This window comes from Parus major, chromosome 7 (genome assembly GCF_001522545.3).
Source record: "Parus major isolate Abel chromosome 7, Parus_major1.1, whole genome shotgun sequence".
NCBI classification, from domain to species: Eukaryota; Metazoa; Chordata; class Aves; order Passeriformes; family Paridae; genus Parus; species Parus major.
In genome coordinates, this window is record NC_031776.1 from 35,519,080 (window position 1) to 35,532,754 (window position 13,675).

The 13,675-nt window shown below is 40.2% G+C and overlaps 1 protein-coding gene across 7 annotated transcripts in view; it reads left to right on the top strand.

Moving 5' to 3' along the window:
* MBD5 (methyl-CpG binding domain protein 5) overlaps positions 1-13,675 on the top strand; it is a 110,233-nt gene that overhangs the window by 45,429 nt on the left and 51,129 nt on the right. The window contains exon 3 of one of the 7 annotated variants that reach the window (XM_015634711.2): positions 12,359-12,492. The exons of the other annotated variants lie outside the window; for them this stretch is intronic. The gene's annotated coding sequence lies outside the window, so the exon portion shown is untranslated. The remainder of the gene's footprint in view (positions 1-12,358; positions 12,493-13,675) is intronic. 7 annotated transcript variants of the gene reach the window in all.

The window sequence follows — 13,675 nt, forward strand, 5'->3', positions numbered from 1 at the left end:
GAACATTCCCAGCTCTCCCTGGATCCTTCCCTTCTCCAGGGGAACATTCCCAGCTCTCCCAGCCTGGCTCCAGAGAGGCTCCAGACTCTGTGGCCTCCTCTGGACTCTCCATGTTTTCCTTGTGTTGAGGGCAAATCCAGCATTAATAACACAGAAACCTGGCTCTGCATCCAGGAGGGTGAGTGGGATTTGCATCTGTTCATCTTTTTAAACATGGAGAAAATTCTAGTATGGAATTTGAAGGAATTTGCTGCTGTGCAGTAACTGACAGACACATCCAGTGCCCTGTGCCATCCTCAACTCCAAGCCTTGTTGTCTCTGAGACATTCCTGACCAAGCTCCAACCTCCAGGATTTAAGGAGCTGTTTTATTCCCAGGCAGTTTGTGGCACACAGAGCTTTGGCTGTGCTCACACTCCGCTCTCTGCCTGGATCCCAACCCTGGCATTCCCAAGGCTTGGGTTGGGATCATCCTAAGGCAGACAGGGAGATGGGTTGGGCTCCAGCAGTTTTCTCCTCAGCCTATTTTTCCTGAATTGTCATTAAAAACAAGGAGTTCAGTTGCCTTTGCTGAAGCCCTGATGCTTTTCTGAGAACAATCAATTTTCTGTCTCGCTCTGTCTTTTTTCCATATGAAAGACTTGGAGTTTTGTGAAATCCCAAGGTACTTTCTCTAAAGCAAGGTATAAACGAGTTCTACCTCCTTAAATTTAATAAAAGGAGACCTACTTCATTTGAATTTTTTTTTTTGCTACAGAAATTATTTAAAGGATTTGGGGTAAAAAAAAATAATACTTTTTCCTAATGTTGCTCTTTAATATCACAACTTTTAGGAGCATTTTAGAGCCAAATTTTCAAAGTACATTTGAAATGTAGTAGATTTGATAAGTTGTTCTCTGCCTGAGCAGAAATTTTTCTGCCACTTCTGCCAAGTTTTTGCACAGAGCAAGAAGTTTGTTTTCCATGATCCCCACTTCTCTTCCAGCTGCTCCTTCTGAAACTGAATTATGGGCTGGCGTTTCGAATTTTTCCTTACACAGATATTGTAAATAAAACCAACTACAAAGGCTTTTCATTTTGAAAAATTGGAGCAGCAGGCACCCTGAACAAAAGGAAATGTTCTCAACTCTTCTTTTATTGTAACCAAATTAATCAAGCTCAGGGATTTAGTTGTAATTTCGAAGTTAAACATTTAAGTAATGCAAAACTTTCTGATCCTGCAGTGCCTCTCTCTTTAAAATTCTTAACAAAATAGAAAAATTATTACAGTTAATTTTTTTAATAGTTAATTCTTCTAAGCAAAGCTAAAGATTGGCTTCCTACAACCCCAGGAACCTGAATACCTCCAGAAAGTTTTGAGGTTCTTGGGATATCTCCAGAAAATGTCAAGGGTTTGGATTATTTCAGTCTGTGGTATCAGAAAATGTTACATATCTCCATCCTTAGGATTTCTGTGAAGTAAAAGCCACATCTTTTTGCTGAAAGGGCCACTGGTTTCAAATAACAGATAAAAGCTCCTGTCATTATTTATTAATTATAAATAATATGTACAAGAAGAATGTATAGTGTAGTACTTAAGATAAACCGAATTATTCTTTTCTGTTGAAACACCAAACCAAACTCAGATCATTGATTTTTGTTTTAATAATTCCTTCTAGGGAAGAAATGAAAAAAAGGAAGCTCAAGGGCAGCAAATTTCAAACATAGCTGTTAATGAAAACCTAAAAAAAGTTGAGTTTTTTTTACATGAAGGTGGCCTGAAAGGTTGTGAAGGGATTCTTTTTTTCATTTTGCACTTCAGTTTTGTTTTCTTTTCCCCTTTCTATCAGTTCACATCCCTGGAAGGTCACTGGTATGGTAAAAAACGTATTGAAATGCTTAAGGAAGGCATTATCATTTTTAGGATTCTCAACTGGCCTTTTCCTAGAAGGATCCCAGTCCAGGGAAATGCTTGAAAATTAAAACCAGGGATGCTTTTAAAATCAAACACACTGAGTTTCTGAAGAAAAGAGTCTCTCTTCTCCAAACCTGTGGTGATGCTCCACAGCTGAACACAAAAAGGGTTTTTTATTTTTGACCACATTCCTGAAAAATATTCCTGAGAGGTAAAAATTCTCACCAAGGTGAGTCAGTAATTGCCACAGCTGGCTTTGGCTCAGCCTCCCAAACTAAGTTTGGATCACTTCAAAGGATTCATCACATTTCTGTGAGGTTTCATCACAGAATCATGGAATTTCTTGAGTTGGAAAAGACCTTTAAAGTCACATAGTCCAAGCATTAACCCAAGCCAAGTCCACCCTCAGTTTATTGGTGCCGCTCTGAGAGTGGGGACAAAAGCAGCTGAGTTTAGGAAAAGGGAAAATGAACTAAAATTTCTATTTAAAAACCCATCAAAAGTTAAAATAGCTCCTCTTTCTTTTGATCAGTCCTTTATCCAGGAACTAAAACTGTTTAGGACACGGATCCCAGTGAATTTTCCATGGGAGCAGGAATCTGTTTGAGGTGCTCATTGTTTAGATGTTAGAAAACAAAATGTTCTCATTTCTATACCACATAAATGGGAGTGTTCACTGGTGAGTCTTTGTGTCATTGATAATAAATGGCTCGTCAGGAAGTAGATCCAGGAGTGAATTCTTATTTAATTCCTGTCCCAACAAGGGAACAGCAAAACAGGTGCCCCTTCAATACAAGGTAACAGAGGAAAATCATAAATATTATAGGTATTATAATGTATATTTAACTTCCCCTAGATAATTTTAACACCATTTTTTTATGCTACTAATTTTTATTTGGATGTTTTATACCTTTGCCAGTACAGACATTTATGTTGGTTCAGACCTATATCTTTTTTTATTATTATTATTATTATTTTTCCTTAAGTTTTCTCTTTATCAACAGCACAATTTCAGCATTTGAGTGGCAGCAAGTGACATTTGCAGAGGACAGATCCTGCAGGCAAATGAGCAGGTGACAGGAGGCACAATGGCACTCAGGAATAGTCTGACACGTGGGTGTTCCGACTGGAGGATCCTCTTTGTGTTCAATGAAGTTCTCATGGAGCAGCTTTCAGTTGATATTGTATTCTCAGAGTATAGAATTCAATCTATCCCCATCACACACAGCCTTCAGCTGGGGTTCTTTACACCATTCCTGCTATCATTCTCCCTTATAATACCATTTAAAGTGCAAAAAGCTGAGCAAACTGCCTCTGAGTGGTGTATCAAAATGATCTGCACGTGCCTTGATGGGGTTAATATTTATTCACTTGATTGTGATCCTTAGAAAACAGTTATTGGGAGAGAGAGTTTTGTTCCTGTGTAAAGGGCACTTCCAAACTCACTGGGAACACAAAGCTTTTCTCTTCCAGTAAAGCAATTTAGCAAATCCCTGATTCAGGTGATGCTACTTTGTGGTACTTTGACATTTTAGGGAAAAAAGCTAAAAATCACCATGTAGTTAAAGAAGCCATATTATCAATATTTGGCTGATTTTTCCATCTGTCTGGAATATTACTAAGGCTGTGGGTAACCCTGTTCTGCAGCCCTGCAATCCTGTAAAATCCAGCTCTTTCACAATGGCTCCTCTTGGAAAGGATGGTGAGGGTTTAAAGGTGAGCCAGGCACCTTCCTGAGCACGAGGGTATAAAATCTGGGGGTTCCTACCAAATGTTTTTCCATTATTCAGTTGGTTTTTCTCTTTCTTAGTATTTAAAAGGATTTTTTCTAATGCCTTTTCCGTGGAAATTGTGATTATGAGTTAGTCCATACATAAAACTGATTTTTCTGATTTGTCTTAAATTGCATTTCCTTGATGATCCAAAATCTAAAACACATTTCAAGCCTTTAAAAATAGACCAGAGAAGGGGACAAGTCCCTGCTTTGACACAGATGTTTCTGCAGGAGGGCCAATGCCCTCAGATTACTGTGATGGTCCCATCTAAACATATTTAAAATACAAAATTACACATTCTCCGTGAATAGTTTTGATTTGGGCTGCAGGAATGTGGAGCTAAAATTCCAGTTAAAGATGGTTCATAATTACAAAGGAGCAGGCTGGCTGCAGCTGCAGGGACAGGGATAAGGACACGCTGAGGAGACCGGAGCAGGAGGTGGGAATTACACACCTGTTCCCTGGAAAAACAAACTCTGAGAGCCCATATTTAATGGCCAAAGTTAAATGTGAGTACTTCTGTGAAGAAGGGAGTGTGCTTGATCCATGAGAAAATGCTTCCAAACCAGGAATATTTGTTGGGAAATCTACTGTGGAGTGAAGATGGGAGTGGGGCCCTCTCTGGGCTTGGGTTGTGTGGTTGTGTCTGACATCTCTGGATCTGCTCCCTGCAGGATTTGATGTCCTGCCCCAGACAGGTCCTTTTTCTTCTCCAGGCATCCAAGGGAGCGTAAGGGAGGGCTCTGGGGTGACTTCCCAATTCCTAAAGGTGCTCCAGGAGAGCTTGGAGAGAGATTTGGGACAAGGGCTGGAGGGACAGGAGCCAGGGAATGGCTCCCAGTGCCAGAGGGCAGGGATGGATGGGATATTGGGAACTGGGAATTCCTGGCTGGGAGGGTGGGGAGGGGCTGGGATGGAATTCCCAGAGCAGCTGTGGCTGCCCCTGGGTCCCTGGAAGTGTCCCAGGCTGGACAGGGCTTGGAGCAGGCTGGGGTAGAGGGAGGTGTCCCTGCCATGGCAGGGGTGGGATGGGATGAGCTCCAAAGCCCATCCCTCCTGGGATTGTTTGAATTTAAGAAGCCACAGGCCAGAAGACAGCCCAGTGACTGATCCCAGCCTTCCTGCTCTCCCAGGCTATCACCTTTCCCAGCCCCTGCTCACAGCTCCCAGCTCCCTGCTCGTGTTTCAGAGCCTGGCACTGCCAGAGAGCTCACCACAGCACCTACAGCACTGTTCCATAGAAATTACCCAGAATAGGAACAAAGTGCATTTTATATAAAATCACTCCTCTTCTGCCTCTCATATCTGCCCAGCCCAGTGTCCTCCTGACATGAATTTGGTCTAAAAAGTGCTTTATTTGTAGCTGCACTCCTGATGTGCCTTGATTTTTTTATCCCTTTAATTATTGCTAGATGTGGTAGATTTTAAACAGAGGTTTTTTTCAGAGGCTGAAACATTTGTTAAGGTAAGGCTTGTGCTGTCCCAAGTAAATAGTTAAACACCAAATTCTGAGGGAGATAAAACAGCATTGCTGTGTATTCAGAGCCTGCACTCCAAGTATGGACTGACAGAATTCCAGCATGGAATTCTGTGCTCTCCCACTGTGGAGAAATTCTGGAGGAAAAGCTAAAACCATAAGTGATTTTTGGGTTCAGGTCAGGGGGATTACATTTCTGGCTGGAAGGAAAGAAGGGTCTGGCTTCTTCCTCTGTGGTCAATCCCTAAATGCAGAAGGATGTAAGAAGCTGAAAGCAGTTTAGCCCCTCAGCCTGGGAACTGAACCTGAAAAGTGGGATGAAGGGAGGAGGGAAGGAGAGGTTGCAAGGATTACAGACCCTTGTTGGAATAGCAGGGCTGTGCTTTTTAGAGTGAATTTTAGCTTAGATTCAAGTTCATGGAATATTTGCAATAATGGAAATATTCACTGAAAAGGGAGGGGGGAAAAACCCCAAACCACAACATACAAAAGATCTGCTGCACTGACACAACAGTAAATTATTTGTTTAGGTGGAAATAGAAATTTATAAAATATGAATCTAAGATGGAACTGTTATGTTCTAGCAGTGAACTAAATGTGATGTAAGGTGATTTTAAAGCAGACAGATTGAGGATTGTCCAGCTGAAATTGCTGAATCCTGCAGTCCTGACTCTTGATGGCAGAACTGAAAAGGCATTTCAGTTACATGGCCAAATCACAGAATCACAAACACAGCTCTGTAATACCTGAATTTCATTGTTCCATTCCTGAATTTCACTGTTCCATTCCTGAATTTCACTGTTCCATTCCTGAATTTCAGTAATTCCTGACTTTCATTGTTCCATTCCTGAATTTCATTAATTCCTGAATTTCACTGTTCCATTCCTAAATTTCATTAATTCTTGAATTTCATTGTTCCATTCCTGAATTTCATTGTTTCATTCCTGAATTTCACTGTTTCATTCCTGATTTTCACTGTTCCATTCCTTCATTCTGGAAAGACCTCTCATTCCAAATACCTCACCCTTCTTCTGTTTTTCAAACATTAGGTAACTCTCCATCAGGTTTTGCAGGATGAGATCTAGGACAGAGATTCCAAACCAGTTAAATTTCTTCTTACCTGTCCTTGAACTCATCTAGAAGCACTGTCAATGCTGAAGCCATCCCTGCTGTTCATTTCCATGATTCTATAGCTCCAATAAAAGGTAAAAAATAAAGATTTTGAGGGAATATTGAAGATGTTTCTGATGAGGTTTTCTTGTGAAGGTCTAGAGAAAATAAACAGGAATTCTTCTGTCAGTAGATCTTGCCGTAACATCTGCAACTTGATGATTTTAAGTTTAATAAATTACTTAATTCAGGGTTTAGCCAACAGAAGTGTGTGGTGGAACAACCTGTGGTACATCTGGATTTGTCCAGATGGATCTTGACTTTGGCCTTTTCCACAGCAGCTCAAGGCCTGAGAGCAGAGGAAACAAATATTTCTGAAAGCTGAAAGCTCAGAACACTTAGTTGATGCTTTCTAGTACAATAAAGCAAAATTAGATCTGTGCTTCTAAAGAAAATGCACTGAAATAACTGCAAACCTGCAACACCTTCAAGGCACCCTTTGAACATTAGAAAAACTTGCATTTTATCTCCTTTTCACTCAAAGGCGTGGCCTCGGTCTGGTTTCAAAATGCAAAGGTTGGTGATCTCCAGGGTCTGGATGCTTTTTCCTTTTGACATTTCCTAAGCATAAAGAATGGGAGGGCCTGCTGGCTGCCTAATTAGGGTGGTTTAATTGTTTAACAGCTTTCAGTAGGTGTCACATATGGTACCTCTGGCTGTATTCTGACAGGAGCACAAGATTGAGGGCCCTTGGCCGCTCCTTTGCAGGAACCAAACTGTCTCTTCAGCTGTTGCTGTTTCAGTGGATCACCAGAACCAGTCCAGAAACGGCTTTAGGGATTTGAGAGGTGGGAACAGAGCTTTCCTCATGTCCCTTAATTCCCTTGGAGTCACCCTGAGCTGTGCTGGTGCCTGCTGGTTTCCCTTCAGTGGGAAGTTGTGTTTGGGTATTTGGGAGCAGGACATCAGTGTGTGTTTCACCATGGACACTGGCAGTGATTCCCAAAGCTTCACATCCCAGATTGTCATGGAATCACGGAATGGGTTGGAAGGGACATTAAAGCTCATCCCATTCCCAGGGCAGGGACACCTTCTTCTATCCCAAGGCCTTCCCTTCATTGCTCCAAGCCCATCCAGCCTGGCCTTGGACACTTCCAGGGATCCGGGGGCATCCAGAGCTTCTCTGGGAATTCCACCCCAGCCCCTCCTCACCCTCACAGGGAAGATTCCAAGGCTGCAGGTATTTATCCAGGAGGAATCATCCCTGAGGGAATCAGTCTGGGAAAACTTGAACTCATTAGGTGGTTAAAAACACCAGGATTTGCAGTATTAGTAGCTGATAACTTCACAATTAACGTTCCAGAAAGCTCCCTGGCATCTCTTGGAATGCACCTGAGCAGCAATATCACTTTTTGCCTAAAAAATAGAAGATTTTAATCGTGTTTATGTTAACACCAAAAGCTACCAAAAATAAATGGGATGTCTGTTCATTTTTGTCCCTTCCAAAGAACAAAAACTGAGCCTATAGTAAAGTTCTGTCCCTGGCATTTTATTGAATTTAAAGAGAGGAAAGAAGATACATTGACCCTGTTGGACTTTTCAGTGGTTTGAGAAAGAAAAAGTCACTTTTTAATGGAAAGAGAAAATGAGCCTTTGAGTGCTGGAAGCCCAATAGTTAAAAATACAAGAAATTTTGTGTTATTGCAGATCCTGCTCAGTTAAAGGGAATGTGGCAATTCTAAATCATCTGTCCCAGGAAATCAACACTGGTTTGAAATGTGTACAAACTGAAAACAGTCTATGCCAGAACTCCTTGTGCTAGTGCCAGCTAAAAGCAAGAAAGAAAGGGGAAAAAACCCAAATTGATGGATTTCAAAGCTGATAATTGTGCTTGAGTGCCGTGGCTGTAAATCACTGAATGGCTTTTCCTTGGATACAACAGTCACTGCATGTAAATGTACACATGTTGCCTTTGCAGTAGTACAAAATACCTGAAATCCTCAATTCCAGTTATTAAAATACAACCTGATGCAACATTTCACCATTTGCCTTAACCTGAGATGATTCCATGAATGTCAAATACCATAATGCTGAGGGAAATCAAAATTCATGCACAACATGATAGCAGAATGTGTGACCTTAACTTCAGAGCAGCACAACGTGTTAAATTATCTTGCTGTAGTTCCAAAAAGCTTCATGGATTAAGTTTTTTAGAGTGTTACTCTTGAAGAGTGGGAAATTTTAAAAACAATTTTCAATTCTGTGTGAAGAGACTTTTCAGTTTGGCTCAGCTTCTCCAAAATCATCTCTCAAGTCCCTGCCTGTGTCTGCAATCATTTTTTGGGGCAGAGAAAATCATTACTCTGAAGGTGTGTTGGATCTTTTCCACACCCCTGGTTACATCCACGGCTCTTCCCAAATCATCTCCTGTTGCTGATCACACAGAAATTTGAAAGTAAATGTTAAAACAAGATTCTGTTCCTCTTTATTGGTTTTGTGTCTTCTGTATTCATAAAGAGCAGCTGGAAAACGCACTGCAAAAATGGATTTTTATCAAACTTACTGGCAGGATTTATCCAGAGGTACAGAAATTGTACAGGATTGTACAGAAATTCATGGAATTGTAGGATGGTTTGGGTTGGGAGAACCTTCAAGCTCATCCCAATCCACCCAACTATGGACAGGACACCTTCCACCACCCCAGGCTGCTCCCAGCCCTGTCCAGCCTGGCCTTGGACACTTCCAGGGATCCAGGGGCAGCCACAGCTGCTCTGGGAATTCCAGCCCAGCCCCTCCCCACCCTCCCAGCCGGGAATTCCTTCCTAAATTTGTTTATTTGCAGCTTTGAGACTTTTTTTGCAAAGCCCAGGCTGCCATTCAGGGTGTGGTTACGACAAACGTAGAGTTTGTTGTGGGTTTGGGGTTTGGAGCCAGACAATTAATTCAATTAATAAAGCAGAAGAGATGTTTGTGCTGTCACATTAATTCTGCCACAGAATGACGTGGTTACATCAAGTGAGGAGAAACACTGATATAAAATATTTTGGTAAATAAGTACAATATGATATAAAATATAAATATAAATAGGTATAATAATAGCCCTTGATGATAATCTGAAGAATGTGAGAGTAAAGTGTTATTTCAGGTGAATTTATACTTTCTGTATTTAATGTTTCTTTGGACAAATCTACCAAAAGTCTGTTAGGGAAACACCTTGCTTTAAGCTGCTCATTTTTATCTACTGCCTGAAATGCTTGAAGATGCAGAGGGACAAACTTTATTTATCCTCCTGTTCACCATCACGTTGGGCTGACCTGCAGCACTAAAAGCCAAATTATTTGGTGTGTCCATTTAAGACATTTAAATGTGTGTTTTAGGATAAATTCCTACCTTGAGTAAATTTACACCGCTTTGTAGTGAAGCCCTAGTATGCAAAATGAGCATCTGCCTGCACCAGTAGATTCTTAATTCTGGTGATTTAGCAGAGAACATGTTTATAGTTCAGAAAATAAATAATTCAGGAGTCTGTATCTGCCTTGTGTTGACTCTTTGTAACCCTACTTGAGATTTACTAATTCAGTCCTTCCACTTAGTACCTGTTAACTGTTACCTGCAAGGACCTGAGTTGAGGAAAGATCTGGGCACTGTTATCTGAAGCTGCTAATGCAGAATATAAATCATAATGATATGATAATAATAACTATTATTCTTATTCATAATTATTATAATGAAATAATATATATTATAATATATATATATATATTATGAGGCTGCTAAAAGCTTTGGATGGTGCCACAGAGCAGGAAACTCAACTGATGTAAAATCTGATCACTTATGATGTTAAAGGAGCCCCAGCAGGTGCACAGATCTCAGTTCATGGAAAATTAAAGATGCTTTTACTGGTTTTCAGGCTATCTTGGTATTAGGGAGAAATATTGCATTATCAAGGAATAATTCTTGTTGTCCAAACTAAATGTTTCCATCTGTTCTCTGCAACTGAGCAGGAGCTAAAATAGTCATTTTCTCTGCTCTCCTGCCATTTACAGAACGGCTTCATTTTGTCTTTATGTTCAAAGCCGTGTTTTGTTGGCATTCTCTAAGACTTTGGTTGCTCAAATGAAGGTCCTGTTCCTCACACTTGTTGTTCACGTTGGCCCAAAGAAAGGGCAAAAGCAGAATTTCAGTTTGAGGTTGTTGTAAATCCCAGTTTTGTTTAGGTTTTGTCGCCACTTTTGCACATTCACACATTTCAACGAAGCAAATTGAAGTTTTTTTCCCCTGGCACAGTGCTGCCATCCCTTGGAAGGTGCTTTTAAAATCCAACTAGGTTCTTTGTGTATGGAATTACTTTCAGCCTTGAACTTTTTGAAGGTGATGGGATCATTCAGATCCTTTAAACTGGGCTTAGTTTGGATCTGCTCCAAAAAATAGAGCCCAGGAGAGGCTGATTGGAGGAGCAGTAGGAAGAAGTTTCTGGGTGAAGCCGTGTCCAGACATTCAATTTCTCTTTTCCTGGTGTGGAAGACAGATCCCAATACAGATCCCAATACTTGGATGATATTCCAGTGCCATACCTGTTGTTCCTGCCCATCAAGGTCCTGGCAGATCACATCCAGACCTGGCATGTCCAGCTTGTTACCGAGGCTCTTCCCAGAATTTGGGAATTGCCTGAGCTCAGCTCTGCAGGGAGCTGAAGGATCCTCACTCTCAGCTCACCACTGGAGTTGGATGGAGTAGGAATCTTCTCATCTCCCAGAGCAGCAATGCCACAGGATCTGATTGTCCATCAGTTCCAACCTGATGTAATTCTGGAGGAATTTCAAGCTTCTCTCCCTGAACGGATGTCTCGGATTCTCCTTGGGAGATGGAGTCTCTCATCTGGAGTCTCCCATTAACTCCTTCCTGCCAGACCTTTGAATTAGGGAAGTTTGCACGTACAGGAGAGGAAACAAGAGCTTCAGGGGTCAGAAACTTCATCTTTTATTATGCCTGAAGCCAGAAAGTGTAAAAAACACGCTGAGAATGAAGGAACTGGGACACTTCAATTGTGCTTTCTGTGAAGGAGGAAAAATTCAGTCATTAAATTGACATTTTGCAGTTCACTGTTCTTAGAGCCATACAAAATTGTAAAGCTGTAATGTTAGTACATTTATATTTTAATCATTAAATTAATATTATTAACTCTTAAGCTAACTTAAGCGAAGCAATTAAAATTTTTCAACTTCTATATTAGTTCTTTTAGCTTGGAAGAGGTTTTTTTTTAGTTATAGAGAAAACTTCATATAAAATCATGAAATAAAAAGCAAATTTAGGTTTAACCAAGTTGTCTGTTGATTTCTACTGAAAGTCTCATTCTCAGATCATTTTCCTCTGTGTGCTCTGCTTCAATTCAATTTCTGCTTGTGTCTTTAACTTCAAAAATCTGGAGTTTGGTTATTCCAGTTGTTGATTCGCTGTCAAACACCTTGACACCTTTAAATCCTTGTTTTTACTGTGCTTTTCCCCAATGACATTTGGTATATTTGTCATTAGTAATATTTAATATTTCTCTTTGGCCTTAGTGCTGTTGTGATACATATTTCTAAAAATCAGAGGAATATTGGATTATTTAGTCCCATTTACATATAAATACCTTAAAACCAGACTTTATAAAATCTCTGGAAGCTTTCTGAAAACTCATTCAGTCCTGGGCTAAATTTTTATAAAATTTTGAGCTCTTATTTCTGAATAAATAAGGTGGATATTTTTTAAATTATCAAACAGATTGAAATAGTAGGGCATTTTTATATAAATATATACTCAGGAGTGATCCAATGTGAATTATATTAAACTCAGTGGGAAACCATCCATTAACCTTAGCAAGAATAGAATCAGAATTCCAGAAAGTGAATTCTGCTTTAGGAGCCCTGTGCCTGGGGATTATTCAAATGCCCTCCTGATACTTTTATCAATGAATTGGACAATTAGTTGTACTAATTAACAGCATTACTTTGGAAGAACTGCTTGGAGAAAGTGGAGTGACAATAGAGGCGGCCTAGAGCAGGCAGGGATGGAACTGGGATGAAATTCCTTCTCCATGGAAATTAATTTTGAATTTTCTCAGCATTTCCAGTTTCAGGATAATTTCAGTTGGAGCCTGAATCCAGAGCAGAATCTGCTGGAGTCTCCTCTCTGCTCCCATGGCAGCATCTGCCCTGCAAGAGAGTTTAAAATAATCAAGATTTGCCAGTTATGGAGGTTTGTGCCAAGAATTTTTAAATAAGAAGTAACACAGTTTAGAGAAGTTTATGTTATTTTCTTTGGGGAGGATTTAATTTTAAACAATGGCATCATGTCATGTCTAAAAGAAGACATTTTATTATGTGATGATAAAGTGTCATGAGGCAAAAATATAAACTGTTGGTGTGCTTGCTGCATGAAATTTCTTCTCTCCTAATGAGTTTGGGGCTTTGGGATAAGAGATTGCTCTGAAAGTCCAGGTGTCCTTTTCTTCTCCTTCTGCTGTGGGCGTGTTTCTCCAGGTATTGGTAGAGTTGTGTACATTGTGGAGAAATGGAAAAAGTTCTGATCTTGGCAGCACAAATATATTTCTGTGAAATAACCTGAGTCAGGAGATAGAAATGAAGATGTTCTGGTGGCTTGAGTTAATTTTTGCCTGTGGAGGGAGTGTTCCAGCAGTGTGGAAGTGCAGGAGGAAAGAGTGGACAGTGGGGTGGGAGACAAGTGTGACAAATGTTTCTCTCTCCTCTTTGGGTTGTTTTACCAAATGTCTTCACTTTTGGGGGGATATTTCTGTTTCTATCATAAGAGACACCTGAAGAGAAAACCTGAGCATCCCTGGCCATGGAATGGGCTTTGAGATCCCTTCTGACCCAAACATTCTGGGGTTCTGTGATTACAAAAATCAATTATTTGTAAGAATGGAGTAGGAACAACTATATCTTTTACTAACTCATTCTTTTGTACCTTTAGCAATGTATGTTCAGGAAAAACAGGAGAAAAGACAAAATGGCATTATACAGACCTCAAATTCTCTGTTTATCTTCTCTTCTCTCATCAGTTTCTCAGTTATCTCTATATTAAATTAAAGATCAGTGAAGGAGAAAAGTTGATTACATTTCCATTGTGAGCCAGAAAACAGCAATGTGTGTACACAAGGTATGCAAAGGGGCTGAGGGAAACAAATCAAGTTTTCAAAGTGCTGTGTTACAGATGAATGAAAATAATTTGTAAATTATTCATCAAATTTAATTCCGAGATGTTTTGAGAAAACCAAAATAAATTGGGGCGTGTGATTGTTGGAGAGACCTTTATTCTCCAGACTTTACAGGTCTAAATCTTGAGTATGGACTTCATCAAGATGTGGAGAATGGCCAAACTGCAGGCAGAGGTATCAGCTACTCAGGATTTATAGGATTGA